Below are 21,587 nucleotides of genomic sequence, written 5' to 3'. Positions count from 1 at the left end.
CTCACTCCATTCTGGTGCATGGTAGACCAGCATTCTCAGACATTTGAAGTTTGGAATTGTTAAAATGTGTAAAATCAGGAAAATGTGGCTTGTCTTGAGACTGCAACATGCTACAAGATTCATGTATATATGTATACTACAAAAAAAACTTTGGTGAGGGGACGTTATGGTTAAGTTGCCCTACCAAAAACGTGTGTACTTCATTAACAAAAAAAAATATCTACCTCCCCATTATGGTTCAAATTGAAACCGAAAAACCCCTGCAATTCCTCAGTTATGATAAACTAAGCTCCCATACCTGCCATCACCACTGTGCACTGCTAACACTAACACCCAAAACATGAAAGATGGCATCACAAATGTCATTGATGGCATCACTGACAACATCACATGTTTAGCCCCTTTGTTTTCGTTCCCTGCCATATATATATATATATATATATATATATATATATATATATATATATATATATATATATATATATATGTACATTCAGTAAAAAAACGTTGTTAAACGGATGTTATACTTCACAGTGAAACCAATACTGCACATTCCCCAATTATGGTAAGCTAAGCAACCATAACTCGCACCATCTACGTTCATTGCTATGACTAACACCCAGGACATCAAAAATGTCATTCATGACATCACTGATAACGTCACATGTCAAGCTCCCTCATTTTTTATTCACTGACATATCTAAGGCAGGTGCCTTTCTTCACTATCAGTCAGGAAGTAAAAAGGTAAAAAGTGTGATATTTGTAGTTATAACCCTTCTCATATGTTCCTAAAATACTTTCCTTAGGGTACAATGACATCATATCATACATATACAGAGGATAAGAACAAATCCTGAAACACAGCAATTTTTTCTGTGCATGAAAGTAATGAGGACGGTTATGAATAGTTTCTGGTAATACAGCAGGTTTTTTTGCTTACGTTACGGTCCCTGTATATGCTTCTATTGGTATACATTGTGGTCTGTTTGTGTTTTGTGAGTAATAGTACAATTATGGAGTAAGGGAAGCATTCGTAGTTGTTTATGTAGCACAGTATGCATAAATATGTAACGGAAGCATATATCAAAGTAGTAGCAGACATGGGAAGATGTAGAATATTGCATCTCTAAAGCACATGTTGCAGACAATGACTACGTTTGTTTGTGATGGCGTTAATATTAAAAGAAAGGTATATTTCAATGGAGTTTGTTAGCAATGCATTGCTTAATGAACTAGTTGGCGTACGATAGTTCTGCAATGATCTGTTACACTTTTCGGCCAATATTCTAATGACAATCACTAGTGGAGGTGCAGCGTGAAAATTAAATGCACATGTGATTTCATCAGTGATGTCATCAATGACATTTGTGATGTCATCTTTGATGTCCTGGGTATTAGTCGTAGCAATGCACGTAGATGGTGCGAGTTATGGTTGCTTAGCTTACCATAATTGGGGAATGTGCAGTATTTTTTGGTTTCACTGTGAGGTATAACATCCGTTTAACAAAGTTTTTTAACTGAATGTACATATATATATGTGGCAGGGAACGAAAACAAAGGGGCTAAACATGTGATGTCATCAGTGATGTCATCAATGACATTTGTGATGCCATCTTTCATGTTCTGGATGTTAGTGTTAGCAGTGCACAGTGGTGATGGCAGGTATGGGGGCTTAGTTTACCATGACTGGTGAATTTCAGGGGTTTTTCGGTTATAATTTGTACCATAATGGGGAGGTAGACTTTTTTTTTAATGAAGTACACAGGTTTTTGGTAGGGCAACTTAACCATAACGTCCCCTCAACAAAGTTTTTTTTGTAGTGAATTTTGCAGGTTTTTGGAAGGGGAACTTAATCATAACATTGTGTCAATTAAGTTGTTGTGCTGAATATACACTGTCATCATGTGATTGTGGGAGATATGTAGTATAATGTACATACTTGATATACATTTAACATAGAACATGCAGAACCCCCTCCCTATTGATATTAGAAAGGGACGGACTGAGCGCCTGTTTGCGGACAGGGTGCAGACGCGATCAACATTACTCAAAGATGCAGGGGGTATCTGAAAATGTACTATTGTCTTACACAAAAAATCTGCAACATAGAAGAAGGACATAAAGACATTATAAGTAGTAATAAGTAAATATGGATACCTAAAGGTGTGAAATGAAAACAACACATTTAATAACCATGTAGAATTAAATGGATGGTACCATAAATAAAAAAGGATGCCTCCATCGTAAGCACTTCACAGAAACTCTGCAGCCTGGACTGACAGTGGACAGACGCAGTAGGACGAAGGGAAATTACATCAAAATTGTGAGTGAAGGTCATTTTTTGTATGTGTGTGTAATTTTTTTAGTATGTGGTGCAGAAATAATAATTTCTTTCTGTTGTTTTGACACAGAAATGGCTAGTACTTTGGAGTGGCTGGAGGAGAATGTTCCGCATGGGGAAATGTCTGAAGACAGCGACAATAATGGTACACACTGCTCCGCGTAGGCAAAATACTGATCAGTATTTTATAGGCATTTAACATATGTATTTCTTTTGTACAGACCAGGAAAGAAAAGAAGAAAGGCCAACAAACGAGACAGAAGAAGACAGGATGAAAAGGATTTAGCAGAAAATGGATGTACTGAATGACAATTTTAAAAGTTTAAGGGAGTTTGTGGAGGACTGTGTGAGGAAAAGTATGTTACCATTGTCCCACCTGTAGCAGCCCCGCTTCTCCATTCCCTAGTGAACCTTCCCCAAACCTTCAAGAAGAAAATAGACATTTTGACGAAATATCCATCCCTTCTTCCCCTCACAAATCTTCTCCTCATAACCAGCCTGTGTTGAATCCTAATTCCCCTATATTTGTGTCAGTATCTGCTTCCCCTGCTATTTCTTTGGATTGAAGTGTGTGTGTGTGTGTGTGTGTGTGTTTGGAATTTTTTTTGTATAGTAGTTGTAGTTATAGAGTTTTGGGGAACATTTATTTTTTAAAAAGACTTAAAATCTTCGCGAACAGCGTGCCTGTTCGACCTATCCGCAAGGAATGGAATGTGGGTGTTGTAAAGGCAGTACACTTACTCTTACTAATGTCAAGTAAGATGGAGCTGATGATTGACTGCAACATCTGTTCAAGTTGTGCGCTCATGAACAGAAAGGGGCGTCCTAAGGATATTATACTTCGCCGTGCCACTTACAAACGAGATGAAACATGTTCATAGAACACACCAGGTGTCCTGGATGGTTATAAATGAGCAAAATGGGAGTGTGTCAAGTACAGTATACCTGTCCGTATCGTCCGCAGCAAAATGGTGGTGTCCGTAGAACAGGCGCGGTGGCCGGCAAGTTCGTAGTCAAACAAAATGGAGTTGTCCTAAGGACACTGGAACTGTCCGTACAGTGAGCATATCATGTATGCACATGCGCAGTACAACCGTAAGTATAGCGAACATCGCACCTGTCCCCAACTGTCCGTCTCACTTGTGTCGCACTCTGAATTAGTTTGAGAACCCGAACACTGGCCATAGGACACTTGCACACATGCGCAAGTTTTTTACTCTGCATTTGCTGTCCAGCGGACTCCCATTTCTGTCGCGGATGTGTTCAGGACGTCATCAGTGACCGCACCCATGCTGAGCGTGTGGACTAATTTGCGCAGTTTGTGTGCTTCCACAGCAGTACAAAAGAACTTGTAGACACAAGGCAAAATATTGTAGAGTGTAAAAATATAATTTCACATATCCCAGACAATAGCTTACCTGAGGACTTGTTGTGTACAATTTTCATACCCCTTTGCAGGGATGAAGACGGTCACGAGGCACACCCCTCCACCCCTATGAATGGCTACACCCCGAGCGCATCTTCATTTTCCTTCTAGCTATAGCAGATTGAGGTGTATTGCCTTCACTGCTGTAGTGACCAAAAGGAAAGTAATCGGTATGGCTTCCATGGCTGTTGTTGGTTCATTAAACTCTGCACCACCCCTAAACCCGCCACCACCACCACCTCCCCAAGGGCCTGCATAGAGATATACGGGTGAGGATGTAGAGAGTGAGGAAGAAGAGGAGGAAGAGAATGAAGTGGAGGAACTCCGCACTAGGAGCACTCGCTGGGAGTCGTGGGTGTGGCGGTTGTTTTCCGTTTATGGGAACGTACCAAAAGCATGTGCGAACCTGGTGAGGTGTAACCAGTGGGAGGTGGTGCTGAGTCGCGGGAGATTTGGTGCGTACAGCTTTGGTGCGAAAACCATGAAGCGACACCTCACTTCATTCCACACTGCGGACATTCGCAAGGTGGTGCCATGTGAAGAGCGTAGTCGATTGAGTTCCTCCACAGCATCCTCCAAGTCTGATCCTGCCACCACAAGAGACACTCCTTTGGGAGAGCGCCTCCCTCCAGCTGCCTCACAAGCCATTTGCAATGCTGTTGACCCTTACCTTTCAAAGGTGACAATAGTGTGTATGTATTGTGACGTAGTACTCTGCAGCAGGGAGTTTTCAAAGTGCTTTTGAGGCTACGGTCACGGAGCACCAGAAGATCTGCTCCTTACCTAAGTGAAGCTCACCCTATATCTTTCTCTGCCCACTTGCCCTTTCTTATCCCCGTGGCTGGTGTCCCTTCCTTACCCTCCTTTGGCCTCCTCTCCTAGTGTGTCTTGTGCTGAGAAGCAATAAACGTGAAAACAACAAAAATTAGCGAAAAGGCTTTTTTCAGAGCCGCCTTTATCAGTTTAACAATAGAACTATGAAGTGACCGTTGTAGACCCCCGCGAAGTTGTGGAAAAGTTTGCGGACAGTCGTAGGAAAAAAAAAGGGGGGTGCAAGCGGAGCAAACACAATGAAGTGTACGCTGGGAGTAAGTGGTGGCTCTGAAAAGAGCCTTTCGGTGGTGTGTTGTGTGGGTCAAAAACTGTGGATTGGAGAAAACGGATTGTCACATAGGTTATTGTGAATCCAAAAGAGGTTGCAATGCATTTTGTACATTGCAAAGAAAAATCTTATTGCCAGCACATGTGAGAAGGACTCCATCTCTGCGGAAAATTAAAGAGCTGCGAAACAAAATGTTTTCATTGTGGAATGAGGACATGCCAACATCTCTTAAAAAGGCACAAACAGCCTTATTCACATTGCATCTCGCTTTCTCCATTTGTGAACCAAAAGCAGAAGAACGCAGCCATATTTGTCTCTGTGCAATACGGGAAAAAAGTATTTGACAATTTGGAAACATGTCCATGAGCTTCGCAAGTCCTTCTTTCATTGCAAATTGCAAAGAAATTCCAGAGACATGGCATAAACTGTTTCATCCGCAATGAATGATAAGTATGCCTTCAACCAATGTATCCATGAGTCTCCCAAAATCCAGATAATCTGTTTGCGAGCACGCAAAGCTATGGCTGTATGGTCTCCTGTCAGGGAGAAGATGGTCTTACTAAATCTCGCCGTTCAGAACAAACCCAATGAACTTTATTGACCAATCCCTAGGTCTGCTCATTTTCATTTGCATGCGTCTCCACCCCAGAATCCCTGTTGGTGATATGCGCTGGCTGCAAACTACCTTCATGTCGGCGGACATGTATAGGATCAGAGCGTGACAACGGTACATTAAAGTATTATTCCCCTTTTTCCCCTTTAAGGTGGGCTTTGAAAAGAGACGTTTTTTTTGTTTTTGGGCAGATACCTTACAGACATCTGTTATTTTGTTTATTTTTCTGTATTTTTTGTCCTTACTTTACTCTTACAACCATTACAGAACATTCTCTAAAGAAAGCCTTAAGTTCGAAAAGAACATTTCCCAAAGAAAATAGCGCAACACCATCTGCTTCAAAATAATCTGCATTACTTGGAACAATGTTTTCGTGGCTGCAGAAAAAGATACCAGCGTGTAGCATAAATGCACGCATGCTGCGATTAATGATACACCTCTCAATACTTTGATATGGACAGAAAAAATAATTGTTGTCCCATTTTACTCTAGGGAGTAGACCAGAAAAAATTACTTTCGCAGTTGGAAAGATGTTCATGAGTGCTTGAACCAACTGTCCCAAATCTGCCAACAAAGTACATGCAGTCACGTAGCCCAAATGGCAACCACCGTAGTGCAAAATTACCACATGAGGAGAGGTCATCGTACGTATGTGTCTGCAAACTTGCAGAATTGACACAACATTGGCATCAGTCTCAGCGTTCCAAACCATCTCCACTCCTCTCACATCGAAATGGTGTGCCACATGCCTACTCTCTGCATAATGTTGTAAGCCATGGACAAAAATGTCTCCAAGCACCAAAACCCTGACCCTCTGCACCTCTGCCATGTTCAGTGTACACAAAAGAGTAATGTGAACATCTGATTGGCTGATGCCTACAGCAGAAACCCATATGTGACACGCCCTACCCGCGGACAAGCGTTGCCTATGTGCGGCACGCAACTCTTACCCAGTCCTTTCACCCTTTCCACAGCAGTAGCAAATCGAGTCCCTCATTGGACACAACTAAGCAGTCACACAACCATCCACCATCACATTGAAAATCGCTAAATGTAACTCCGTCATCAACATTACGCACTTCAAAATTACTGTTGATAATTCTGAATGGAAGTCGCATATCATTGCAAAGCACCTACTTCAGAAGCTACTGTGCACGTGTTGCAAATTTCTACGTACAGCTCCATGCATGCGCACATGCATGAGTATAGAGTACAGGTATGTATATTTTGATCAGAGAACATGTGCAACCTTTATGATTTAATTTAAAACAAATTAATGCTGCTAAATGTGCATAGGCAATACATACCAACGCTTCCCCTTTTAAGTGCAAGATGTCCGATTTATCATTGACAAACCGCACGACTTCTTACTGTCTTCCGCATAACCTATACAAATGTTGCAAGCATGCCTATTTAGGGCGAAACTCTATTTTGGATTTGAAAATGTCGGAGTTGTATACTGTGTACGGCCTACAGTAATGCTACTTGCAATGTAATCGTATGACAAAAGTAAGCGCTCCCGATTGCTGTGGTGGCATCTCTCTCTGAGGGTCTCCCGATTTTTCGGCATCGTGCTTTTAAATTGCAAGTAGAACATGTTTTCCCATATACTACTATGCCCTATCACTTACAAACCTCTCTCCTATAGATAGTACACCTTGGCATTTTCATAAACTTACATTTTTTTTCCATTTTGAAGGACTTGCAAGTAACATATTGCAAATACCATGCAAAGCCTGCATAGAGTGAAGTGAAAAGCACACATGCACTGGGTTCAAATATGAAAGGAGAATGCTCTGACGAACAATGCACAATTAATGTGTGCAGTATCAGCACTGCTGTAAACACACAAAGTAATTAATTTTGTTTTTTTGAATCGCAGTGAAGACTACTCTCCTGAGAATCAACAGCATCTGCACTGCAGGCGACATAACTGAAGAAACCTGGTTATTTTGCAAAAAAAATTAAGTACAGTACTACCTTTATATTGTAACTACTCCTAAAAGAGGCTGCATGGGTTATTTGTTTAATTTGGGCTCCAAAGCAAACAGTGATTTCTGAACCATTCTACCTACAAATATCCATTTATTGAACAAAGAATAACAGGCAGAATGGTTCACAAATCCCTGTGTGTTTGGAACTCAAATAACATACGTAATCCTTAGAAGGTTAGATTTACGACACCACTAGCCCACTTTGGACTCTCATCTAAAGCACATTGTAGTAGTATACAAACAGTAAAATAGCCTTACCAAATCATTGCAAGAGTCCAATGCACATTCAGACACCATGACAGAGCTTCCCCATCAGACTCTTGAACGCATGCACACAGCACACATACATTGCACAACAGACCCAAGTATGCCAAATAAAAATAAAAGTGCCTAATCTAAGCATCCATCTGTTGTAGAGTTTGTAGAGAATGTTGGAAGAAACCAGCTAATGCAATCGGTTAGCAAAACAAAAGAAGCTTCAACTACCAAAACTTTACCTCCTCCATCAAAATGTGTCACAAAACACAAAAATGTTGGTAAAAAAAATCAGCTACCAGTACAGCTAACAATGCTCCTACTAATCCTGATAGTGTAACAAGAAACCATAGTAAAAAAAGTATTTCATCAAAAATGTTTTGTCACAGAGTCCTTCAGAATCTACTAAGAAGAGGACCAAAATCATCCTCACCCCTTAAAACCTACCGTAGAAAGTGAATCCTACAAGCTCTCGTGGACAGTGCAATCCTTCTGAAAAGGAAGTTGTTTATATTAGTGTTAAATAGGATGAAAGCACTAACAAAACTAAGTAACAAACTACAAAAGAAACTCAGCAATAAACGGAATGTGAACAAAAATAATGTTTTAAATATTTGTGGTGGTGAATGGAGTCACACAACACCCACAGAACCATATTTTAATGAAGAAGCATACAAACAAAATCAAACAAACACAATTGCCATCCATAGCAGTGGAGAAGGGTATGACAAGATCAATAATACCATCATGGGAACAAGAAACACTGCTTACGAAAGTATCCTTTGAAAACTCAGAATTACCTCTCGATTCAGCAGAACTACACCGTCCAGTATACAAATGGCCGTGCACATCAATATGTGCCATTCTAAACAAAGCTTTCAAATCTTTACGTCAGTTCCTCAATCAGTATGTAAAAGGTAAAGACAAAAGTAAAATGAAAGTGCTGCAAAAAATGGATATTTGTCCAGTGCGCAAATAGACAGGACTACAAGGACATTCATTAGCCTGCATTTCTGGGCCTATTTGCAAAAGCACCTTCCATGATATCAAAAGGATATCAATATATCATTCAAATGTAAGAATTCTAGTGTATAAAATATACTATGCAAAAAGTCCAGCTTCAGAATTAGGCAATTTAAATAACACTCTTCTGCATGGCACACCCAAATACTTACAAGAAGAAATTGACCGTATTCAGAGAAAGTATTTTGGAAGTGAAAGCCACTTACAAAATGCAATAGTTTTAGAACATAGTAGCAACAATTCTGCACATAGCAACCTTTTATTACACACATACAGAAAAGAAATAGTAAAATTTAAAACATCATCAGATGAAGTACCAACACATGTGTGTGTGTGTTGCCGCAGAACGTTTTACAAAAGGAACACAAAAAATGTAGATATAGCATACAAAATAGAAGACAATGAAGACTCTAAATGGTTTGAATTAGCTCTCTACCTTTTAGCAGAAAACAAATATGAACTAACTGAATGCCTAATATGTTGCAGTTACTGTACTACAAAATTAGACAACAACCACACTCCTTCATGTGCCATTACAAATAAATTGGATTTGTCCCCACTACCAAAAATCCTGCAACAACTCAATTTGTATGAGAGCATAATAATTCAATCAGTTCACCCATTTCAAGCAATTATACGCCTTCATCCAAAAACAGCAAAATTACCTTCCTCTGAATTGGTGAAAGGCATTTGTGGCAAAGTAGTTTATTTGCCATTAGATCTATCAGAAAATGTACCCACTCTAGGAGTGCAACATTCAATAGAGAATTCTTTAATAATCTTGGTAAATGGTGTCCAAACAAAGGACAAACAATGTTGGCAACAATTAGTGGACTTACATAAAGTTAGACAAGCATTGCAATATCTCAAAGACAATAACGAGTACTACAAGGAAATAAATATTGATGAAAGCTTAAGGGAAACAACTGAAATAATTCAAGAGCCATCAGAAACTGGACAATCGAACTTCTAGATCCTGCTACAGTATCCACTCTTTTGGACCACTACACAATTCATCCATTGCATTCCAATGAAAGCATAGATGATGCACTAGACACTTACCAAATGCGACAAACCAAACGGTCAACAATGAGTATATGGGAAAAAAGTATAGAAGCACAGGCTTTCCCACTGCTATTTCCTACTGGCAAAGGTGGAAGATATGATGATAGACCCACTCAGATTGGGGCATCAGAATAGCGCTCTTTACGAATGTATTCACAAGATCAGATCCCAGATTTAGACAAAATTTGGACTACATTTTCCACCTACTCTATGAAAGTGAATTAGCAACACTGTGTTACGGAGTTGCACACATTTTGAAATCTGGAACCCACTTTCAAAATATGTCAGCTACGCAGTTAATACAAAAAGCACAGGAAAAAGATAAGGTTTTACAATCAAGTATAACAAATTTGTTTGCAAACATGCGTGGTACAAAGGAATACTGGTTCTGATGGCAAGGAGACGTGTGTTGTATGATCAGAAACCTTGGACCACCGACTTGGTTTGTTACGCTAAATTGTGCAGAATATGCATGGGAAGATTTACATGAGTTCCTACGCATAGCAAACAGCAACAAAAACAACATAGATATATTAACACCTGGAGAACTTTGCTCTCTAGATCCAGTTAATGTGTCAAGATATTTCCATCATCGTTTCATTGCCATGCTACACTTCATTTGCAATAAAACTGTTCCTCCCCTTGGAGAAGTGCAACACTTCTTTTGGAGAAAAGAATATCAAGCGAGAGGAGCACTACATATTCACATGCTGTTATGGATGAAAGGTGCACCGAAATTTGGTCACGACAGTGATAGGACTGTTTTGCAGTTTATCCAAAAATATGTCACTTGTGAAATCCCTTCACAACAGACACATAGTGAGCTGCAAGGGTAGATTTTACAATTTCAAAGACACAAATCTGGCAAATATTGTCGCCCTAAATACAAAAACAAAGGTAAACACTACACCAAATGCCGCTTTGGTTTCCCTAGACCAGTTACAGAAACAGGTAAAGTAAACAACTTCATGTCTTCAGTTCAACATAGTGTTAAAGGTAAATCAACTAAGAACATGTATTACATAAAAAGAAGGGAAGAATACAAATATATCAATGATTACAATGCAATCATTGCCCTCTTATGGAATGCAAATATAGATGTGCGGTACATTGCAGACAATTCAACTGCTGTTGCACGATATGTTACAGCCTACTTAACAAAATCAGAAAAACAGAGCTTCAAGACCTCTGGGATGACCTAGCATCAGACAAAACATTATCAGAGAAATTGTACAGCCTCGGCATAAAAATGCTCTCTCATAGAGAATGTGGCACCTATGAAGCAGCAGATCGTTTAACCGGTACTGCTTTGTATGGAAAATCAGACAACATAGTATGGCTCAGACCTGGTCCTGCAAAATCTAGAAAAAGAGTACTAAAATCATATGAGGACATAGAAAAAAATTGCCAAAAATGATCCCAACAGCCAAGACTTTCTAAAAAACAATTTACTGGACAAAACTATCCGAACAGGAGTAGCACTCTGCAAAGCATGTGTCTATACCACATAGCTCAACACTTTGCTTACAAAATAATGTAAAACCCGATGAAAGCAAACGTAGATATAGAGTGACCAATTGTGAAGGGAGCTTAGTGAAACTTACCAAACTAAGCTTAATGAATCATGTAAAATTGTCATTAAAAACTCCTCAATAGAAAGAACTATATTACATGTCTCTGTTACAACTTTTCAAAGCATGGAGAAAAGAGGAAGACATACTAGAAAACTATGACTACTATGAAGATGCTTTCAAAGCAAATGAAAGTGCTATCACCGATGTGAACTTTACGCAGTACAAAACAATGTTACACAATGAGCAGCAACAGGAAGAAGAACTTCAGGCCCAACTAGATAAGGACTCTTCCGACAGTAGTCAACCTTCTGTAACAGGAAGTCAAGAACCACTAGGACAACCACTAATAGCAAATGAGGCTGAAGTAGCTATGGCAGAAGTTGAAAACACCATGTATCAGTATCAAGAAGATACAGAAGACTTAAATGTACAACAAGCAAAACTTAACAAAGATCAGCGCACCATTTTTGAAGAGGTAACAAAACAAATAGTACATGGTGTACAACACAAAAATAAAGAATGTAACTGCCAAAATTACAAACCTATACTGCTGTACGTGAGTGGTGAAGCTGGATCAGGTAAACATTCTTAATCAAAATCATAAGCAAGTTCCTTCAACAATTGACAAACAATAAACTGTCAGCTGTTGTAACGGCCCCCAGAGGTTTAGCTGCCTACAACATAGGAGGTGTCATTTTACACTGATTATTACTGCTTCCCATAGAACATCAAAATAAATTAGACTATTACAAACTTTCTGCAGAAGCTGCAATGGAATTACGCAGAGTAGTAAAACAAATGAAAATGCTACTAATATATGAAGTGAGCATGGTCTCCAACCTAATGTTGGCTTTGATTCACCTCAGATTGCAAGGAGTACTTAAAAGTAACAACAAAGAACTCTTTGTGGGAAAACACATTATCGTTTTCAGAGATCTTCTATAATTGACACCAGTGAAAGGTGAACCTATTTTTAAAACCTTAGGCCACAAACTCTGCCGGAAAACTGTTGGTAGCATAGGCATTGTCAACCTTTGGCAACATTTCCAATAAAGAGAATTAACTGAGAACATGTGGCAATCTGTAGATCTCACTTATGCCAACATCTTAAAAAATATTAGAGTTGGTGTACTATCGCAAGAAGCGCAGGTTGTATTGAAAAACTGGCACATTCATGCACTTTATGGCTATAATGCATGTGCAACTGATGTTATGGAACAAATAGCGCACAAAAATGTCAATTGTATGGCCTTAATGCCAACTCTTGCAACCTGTTTCAAATTAAATGAAACAATGTTAAATAAAGAAATGCAACCAATAATGGAAATTAGCGCCACAGACAAACTAGACGTACATGGTATGACAGTACCCATGTGTGAGCAAGCCACAACAAGACTAAATAGTTTAGAAAATTCAATCTCCAACCCAGCTGGGTTGGAAAAAATATTTAAATGATCCTTAAATTGTAGAGTAATGCTTAAACGTAACCTTGACATCGAGCAAGGACTAGTTAATGGAGCACTAGGTACAGTTGTTGGCTTTCAATCATACCCACGTGACAGCAACATTCAGTTTGTCAATATTTGCTTTGATAAAGTTTCAGAAGTGAAAAGGATAGGGCGCTCAATTGTTCGATTCCTTCTCTTCAAGGACATGTATGTACGTAGAGAGCAATTTCCTCTTACTCTTGCAAATGCAGTTACCATTCATAAATCCCAAGGTCTTACCCTAGACAAAGCATTGATAGATATAGAAAACACAGTCTTTAAAGAAGGCATGAGCTACGTAACATTATCACGCTTACGTAAACTTGACGGTCTATTGCTAATGAACTTTGATGCAAGTAAAGTCAAAGCTGATATTCCTTGCATTCTAGAATACAATAGACTGCGTTCACTGTACACCCCTCATCTGAAACAATATCCTGTTCCAGATAAAGTAAAATGTGGTAAAATAAAACTAAATGAAACAGAAATGCAACAGAATCCAACAGCAAATTCCTCAAAGAAAAGAAAAGAAGCTAAAGTTTAAGCAATTGCCACAAACAAACAAGAACCTATTAGGGAATGTAAACCAGGGACGTCGGCAAAGAAGGAACAGAAATTCCGAAAAATGCACTCAGATACAGAACTAGCTGGTCCATTCAAATTTGCAAATGAAAGTGGGGTAAATTGCTATGTAAATGTACCAATGAATATTCTATTTCAATTGCCACCAATTGTTAACAATATTTACTTGCAGAGTACAGACCAATTGTGTTTGCAAATGTTAGTGCTTCATAGAAATGCAACAAGCAATCCTGACAACACATAGTGTTCATGGAATACGGCAAGAATTGGACGATGGTGCTGGAATGGTGAGATTCACTGTGAACTCACAAGAAGATCCACAAGAATTTCTAATGTACTTACTATTAGTATTAGAAAACAAAAGCATACCTGTAAATGAAATCTTCCAGATTTCATACATGTGGAAACATACATGCACATGTACAATGTGATACAGAAAGTAATCCCAAATGAGCGATTTGTGTATGTTTCCATGCCAAATTGTGAAAGCATTCCATTTCAGCAACTTTGTACTACTTGCAATTCCGACAATCGCTCCACCTTACTGATACAATCACACAGTGCCTATATAATACTTATGCTTCTACGTTATAATGCAGTTGGTACCAAAAACAACTGCAAACTGACTGGATTCACACACAGTCAAGTGTCACTTGGAAAGAAAACCTTTACAACAATAGGTATAATCTACCATGCAGGAACTACAACCAATGCAGGTCACTGCACTGCATACATTAAAAAGAAATGTGGCTGGTTTGAATGTAATGATAGCACCATTACTCTAAAGCAGAGATTGCCAGCTAATCTTACAAATGCGTATTTAATCTTCTTAAAGCCAAAATTTAATAAATAATGTGTTCTACAAGATTGCAAAAAAATGATGTGAAAGACTACAAACAGAATATGCCAATAGGTATCTTCTAACTGCCCAAGAGGATATAACAATGACACAAATAAATGAATATCACAGATTTGTAGGAACAAATGCACAGTTAGAATATGCCTACAGGTATCTAACTGTTGTTAAACATCGGAAGGAAGGCAACAAACATAACATTAATCAGAAAGATGAAGGAAACAGGATATAACAACGACACAAATAAATGAATATCACAGATGTGTAGGAACAAATGTACAGTTAGAATACACCTACAGGTATGAAACTGTTGTTAAAAATCGGCAGGAAGGCAACAAACATAACATTAATCAGAAAGTTGAAGGAAACACTCAAAGGAAACAAGGAAGTAGTTAGTACCATAGCAAATGAAGGTTTTTTTTAATCCTACAAGGATTTTTTTTTCCCAGGCCCAAAGATTAGAAAAGCAAACACAGAAACTGAGCACAATGCACAGTACACTGGTTTGTAAACTAAATATGAGGGTACAAAAAAGGTAAACTGTTTATTACGCAATGTAGTAAGTTTTCATAAAATGCAAAGACTAACATACCTTTTTCTTTTATCACAGAAATTAAAAAAGGGATACTTCCGCCAAGTACGAAAGGCATTTATAAAATATATGTGGATTCTGAACAAAGTAAGGAGTAAGTATATTGGCAGTCATTTTCTACACATGCAAATCTACATGTCTAATCTATGATAGTTAAATGCTGCAGTGGCTGGAGGCTGGCCCTTGCATCTTCAGTGTGTAACCTACGCCTTACGACCAAAGTGCAAAGTGTATAGTTCCTAGCCACAACCATTGCTGCATATCGAAACCATGGTCCTTGTAAATTAGCTACTTCTAAATGTACTGTTGGGACCATCGTCTGCAGCCATGCAGCCAAGACATTAGGGTGTGCACACAACTAGCGCATTACACCACACCCATATTCACTTATAACTCCACTGATCATGACTTAAGTCTTGGGTGCATGGCCTTTGGGCATGCAGTCAAGACTCTGGGTCCTGGCCAGAAACACCACAGCATATCGGAAATATTGTGCCTTCTCATTTAACTATATACAAAGTTGGTTTTGGGAGAATGGCCTTTGGCCATGCTTTGGCCATGCTTCCAAAATGCTACGCCCTCCCCACAACCATTTAAATGATGTTGCATAGTACAAGTGTACCAATAGCTGTGATATGTTGCAGTAGTTTGTAGCCACAGGCTACAGAATTGAGTTTGAGGCCATAGAATTATCAATGTATGGGTGTACAGTATATAAAATGCACAGTTGCTTACAACTGCAGTGCTTATTACTTTGTTCAAATACTCTGCATCCTGGCCACTACTACCACACCATATGACATCCATTGCGGCATATAAGTACAAATGTGCTTTTGGGGAAATGGCCTTCGGCCATATACCCATGATTGCAGCCCCTCCCCACAGCCGCCTGAGTGATGCACTACCACACCATATCACACCCATTGTGCCTTGTAAGTACACTACATACAACTGTTCTGTTTGGTGCAAGGCCTGAGGCCATGCACTCATGACTGCAGACCCTCCCCACAGCCACCGGACTGATGTTGAATACTAGGGGTGTCTCTGTAGCTCTGAAATGCTGCACTGTTTGTGGGCAGGGCCTAATATCTTAGGAGTATGTCCATACATTTCAATATATGGTTGTGAAGTGGCTTATAACTCCAGTGCTTACAAGTTTCCTTTTGGGTGCTTGGGTGTATGGCATACAGCCTGCAACCATGCACCCAAAAGTACACATCTTGGCCAAAACTACTGCACTAGATAAAACCCATGTGGGCTTGTAAGTGAAGAGGTTATAGCTTTGTTGTTGGGTGCATGTCCATGACGCAAGCCCATTAGCCAATCGTTATCTTGTCCACGGAGCGAACAGGGAAGTGTGACCGCAGAGCAGGCATAGATATCACTAATTTTTTTAGACATACTTTTTGGTTGTTTTAAAGAAAAATACTGGACAGATTGTCACCAAATTTACAAAAGCACACTTTCTGGACCAAGCCCCTAAACCTGCCGCTAATTTCGTGAAAATCCGTCCAGCAGTTTGACCTGTAGCCATGCGCAAAGTTTTCCCCCCATTCAGTCTATGGGAAAAAATGACGTTTTGGAACCCCCCTATAACTCCCCCCCCCGGACCAAACATCACCGAACTTTGCAGAAAAATTCAGAGTGGGCAATATACTTTTTTTGCAAAGTTTGGTGAGGATTCGTCCAGGGAGAGCGGAGTTATAAGCCGACCAAAAAGTGCTTTTCCATGGAAACAGCAACTTAACCATAACTACATGGCCACTACCGTGGCTGTGTAAAAACGGATTTTACAAAAACCCAAAAAATATGAGACAATCTGATTACTTACGGTTGTGGATTTGGGTGTGTTCATAGTCTGGTAGAAGTTAGAAAACTCACTAGCAATTTCCCCATCATCGGTATTAATTCTGTGTTTCCGCTATACAGCGATGACCCAGTTGTTCTGGTGGCTCACCTTCAGATAGTTTGCTAAGATCTTCCCAGCCTTGTTTACTTCACTATCAAATTTGGAATTATATTTGAGCAACAGCTCTGCCATCTTGTTTTGAACACTTGTTTATTGTACTCTATCTCTCATTAAAGCTATCAATTTCTCCTACGACAGGGACTTTAGATACTCCGCCTCTCTGCGCTTTATAGCTTACAGCATCTTGCTACATACCCAATCCAAGTGCGACTTTGTATGTGTCCCACAATAACTCCAATAGGTCCTCTGACACATTATGATGATAAAAGTCCTTTGCAAAGGCTTCAATTAACTGTATACATTCTGGGCTCACTAGAAGATCTGAGTTAAGTCTCCATCAATTACTACTCATCCACGTCCCTGTCCATTCACAGTCTACCACTACTGGAGCATGATCCATAATAACGATCAAGGATATGTCTGAGCCCTGTACCTGTGGCATCAGGTCCTTACACACAAAAATGTAGTCAATCTTAGAGTGTGCATTATAAAATGGAGAGAAAAAACATACATTCCTGTGCCTCCATGTTGCACGTCCTCCACACGTCCACTAAATCATTGTCAAGTACCAGTCTCTCAAATGCCGTCTGCATTTTGGTCTGCCTCAATGTGGTGTGGGATTCCTTATCTAACACTAGGTGTAAAGGTAAGTTAAGTCCCCACCCATAAGTATCAACTCTCCCCCTGATTGTTGTCTTTCCATGTTCAGAGATTCCCAAAACCCACTATCCTGTTGATTCGGCCCATATGCGTTTACTGCGGTTAGCAGAGTGTCATCCAACTTCCCCTTAACTTCCCCTTTCCGGTGTTTGCCTGCGACTCCCTCATTTCAAACCTACAGCTTTTGTCCACTGCTTCTTTAGCATATTGTAACCATGCCTGATAGGTGGTTCTCTTGTATTAGGGCTACCTGAGCTACTAATCTCCTGAGGTGAGTCAGCCCCTTTTGCCTTTTAATCAGCAAATGAAGGCCATTCACATTCCATGTTATGAACGTCACAATGATTCCTGAGAAACCTTTGGATAATATACACATTCCCATTACCCTTGTCACCTTTTGAGAGATCACACTGTTCACCTGAGGAATTATCAGCCCTCCTGCTGCACCCCACATAGGCATACATCCAGCCCTTGCCATCACCCCACACCATCCGAAGTATATGAGCACAGTATCTGAGAAGAAAGGGAAAAAGAAAGAAGAGACAGAATACTAAACAAACAAGAACATGAGTCAGCTCATCTGACACCTTCCAATGATTCCACCACAATACCACCCTCCTCCCCATGGGACTCCTTTCCCAGGAATGCTGAGTCAATACGCCAACAAAACGTATCCTCCCTGCCCAAACGATAGCCCCCAGGTGTAGACAAGGAATACAGTGGGAAGCATTGTCCCCCCCACCAACTACACTGACTATGAAAACAATGTGGTGAATAAGCAAACCAAATCACAATAGCACAGCCCTAGTGTACCCCTTTACTACAAGGTGATAATATCAGAAATCAGGAAGCCTCTGACTGCAAATTTTTTGATTTCAAAGGAGAACAAGACATATACCTTTCTGGTCCCCCCTTCCCTCCTCCCTCCCCGGGGGTGGTATCCATAGACCCAGATCTGGGCCTGTACAGCAGGTCATTCTGCAATTTGAGGTGAAAGAAGCGTGTTACCACTCCCAATTCCCTTCCTGACCCTGACAGCGGATCCTGTCCCGCACTGGGCGGTCCAGTGATGTTGGGAGAGTAGCTCACTTCCATGTGGTCTCCTTTTTGCCCACATGGAGTCACTTTAAGATAAAGTTTCAAGTCGGTTGGGTCTTCAAAGAAGTTGATGAGCCCACTCTGTATTCTCACGAGAGATATAGTCCAAATCTGAATTCCCGCCTCCCTAGCACCGGCTGAAAGACTGGGAAATGCCTCCTTATTGTCATTGTGCGTCTAGAAAATTGTTGCAAATTGGATATTCATTAGTTCTGTAAGTATATTTACCCCCTACTTTTTTCATTGTATCCAGGATCTGAGAGTGGCAGAGGAGGCAAGCGATAAGGGGTGTGATGGCCGTTCTGTGCTTTAGTTCCTGTGACCCCTTTGAAAAATGTATGTTGAGAAAGGAGTGCAACCAATGTTCCATCCACTTAATTGTGTCCAAACCCTCCATACCTTCAAGAATTACAAATACTCTAATCTTGTTTTTGTGATTTCTGACCTCTAACTCATTGGCATTTGCTTCAAGCTTGCACACCCGCCCCTGTAGTGGTTTAAAGCCCTCCATTCGATTTTCGAGCATGGAAATCAGATGTTCTGTCTCCTGTAGGTTTCCTGCAAAGAGCCTCATCTCCGCCTGCAAGGTTTTCATTTTACCTTGCATCTCCAGTGTCCATTTATCCACCAGCACCATTGTCAGCCTGATATTGTCCGATTCACCCCAAATCAATGCAAGTTATCCATTTTGCGTGTCTGGGGACTGGCTATGAGGCATCTTCATCCCCATTTGTATGCAGGGATTTCCAAAACGCCATGCTCCTTCGACCTGTTACTTGGCACAATCAAACTTGTTGTTCACTTGAGGATGAATACACTGTTCTACTGTACTTTAAGCAATCCAAACTGCAGTCAGTTTCTAGAGAGTCTGAAGATCCCCCTGTGCCTCAGCTCTTTCCTCGCTTATCCTGGTATTAAGATGCTTCAGTTGTACATGATGGAAAGCACATAACATATTGCCTTCCTTGAGATTTTAGCACATCTTCCCTATACCACACTCCCTTTCAAGATGGCCAACGAGTTTGCAGTCAGCCCCAGTGCCAATTATACTAAAGAGGTCCCTACCACTCCTATTGCTCCGCCCCACTCAGTGTCTTCAGCCGCTCTCTTGACAGATGCTGTGTCTCCCTCCTGCCACCCCCCCTTCAGAGGCCAAAATTCTCTGGTGCAGATGCACTGTGGACTCACCTGCCACACTAAAGCAGGGGCCCTTCAGCTCACTTTCTTGCCGCTCTGCCGATCTCATAGCCGGTAGCAGAACAGCACTCATCACACTTCACCAGTCTCCCATTGCTCCCGTCACCATAATACTGTTGTCTGAGTTCTTTCCTGCTTCGGCCTCTGCAAGGCACTCAGCTACTGTGTCTCTTCACCAGCATTCACTCAAGGCATTCAAAAGACCATATCATAAGAATCCGTTGCCTGTACAGGTAATTACTGCTTTATTGTGTTTCTTGTGTGGGCTCCGGAGCTTCAGAGGCTTGCAGCCATTTTCTGGGCTGCCAAGCCACACCCCCTCAGAGTGCAGTCAAAACATTTTAATTTGGAAAGTTTTTCTATTGAATGCTTTTCTAGTGATAGGTTATTTGTATGTTGGGAAGTATGTAACTGCTATTCTGAAATTATGTTAGTTTATGCGCGTGGCACATGTTGTTCTCAAATCTAACGAATTCCAGCACAAAAATGGTAATCTTTTGGGGAAGGTTCAGTTATAGTTACACACATTCCATGGCTTGAAGCATGTACAATGGATCCCTATGAGGCGTCTGCTTTATACTGTTGTATAGAGCAGCTGCATCCCATAGGGATGTTGTGCAGTTTTATCTATAGTATTCAGTAAATCAAAAATCATGTTGGCAAAGTGAACAATTTCACAGTATTTATAAGTATTTCATATTATCCAGACAATGCAATTATATCCTGAGTTATGTACACCACTTTTCTAATGCTACCATCAATTGCTTAATATCAGCATTTCTGTACCTGAGAAATGCATTTGCCATGACTAGTGAACATTCAGAGAGGTGGCATTTGTAATGCTTTCTTACTGTTGTTGCGAGGCTACTATCATTAGCACGCTTCATGTTATGAAAAGAGTATGTGTTATTAGTAGGTCCTGAGGTTTGTATAATAAAAGGCGCGGGTCACTCCAAGGGTATATATTAGGATTGCATTATAACAAAACAATCTAATAAGGTAGGGTTACACATGTTTTTGCTGTCAGAAGCTTTGGTTTACAATGTCTAACAGCTTCAGCTGGTATAGCGAATGTTGAGGGATTATGGGCGTTCACAACATTTGAAAATCTGCAGGTTGCAGTGTCTTTAAGCTGTGAGGAACAATGCTAATACTTTTCAGTACACATGCTGGATCATTTGTGTGGCCCAGAAGAAGGGAGCAGTGTAAATGGAAGTAGTGTTTCATTTTTCTTCTTTGACCTACAAATGCCTGATAGTGAGCTGTGGAATAAATGGAATGCATTGACGCATTACGTATGGATTTTCTACAGCAATTATTAGATTTGGGACCGGATATGTTGATAGTGAGTATTTCTAAAGTTGTTGCCACATTTTTGTCTTTGCACTATGAAGGTTAAATCAACTGGTCAAAAGTCGGTGTATATACATGTGCTCTATGGGTTATTTTTTTGCATTGGAATTCTATAGTGTTAAGTGAGTACAATTGTAGCGGGTATGCTGAATTTATAGCTAGGTTATTTTTTATTGTGAACATTGCTTGCCATGATTACATGGTAAACAGCACTCACACAAGAAAACTGTTACAGAAAAGATTGCTTATTCTGAACAATGTATTTGTAATTTCGAACCATTGTTGGTATGCGAGTATGGTAGCAGTGTTACCACATGAAATGAAACCTTGCAAAATATGGACAACTGTAAGGTAAGGTTTAATTATATTTGTGCACATATGTGTCATATTCACATTGCAT

Source organism: Ambystoma mexicanum, chromosome 4p (assembly GCF_040938575.1).
Source record: "Ambystoma mexicanum isolate Mex_15411 chromosome 4p, UKY_AmexF1_1, whole genome shotgun sequence".
Taxonomy (NCBI): Eukaryota; Metazoa; Chordata; class Amphibia; order Caudata; family Ambystomatidae; genus Ambystoma; species Ambystoma mexicanum.
The sequence above is the reverse complement of the archived record's forward strand: the minus strand, read 5'-3'. Positions refer to the sequence as shown.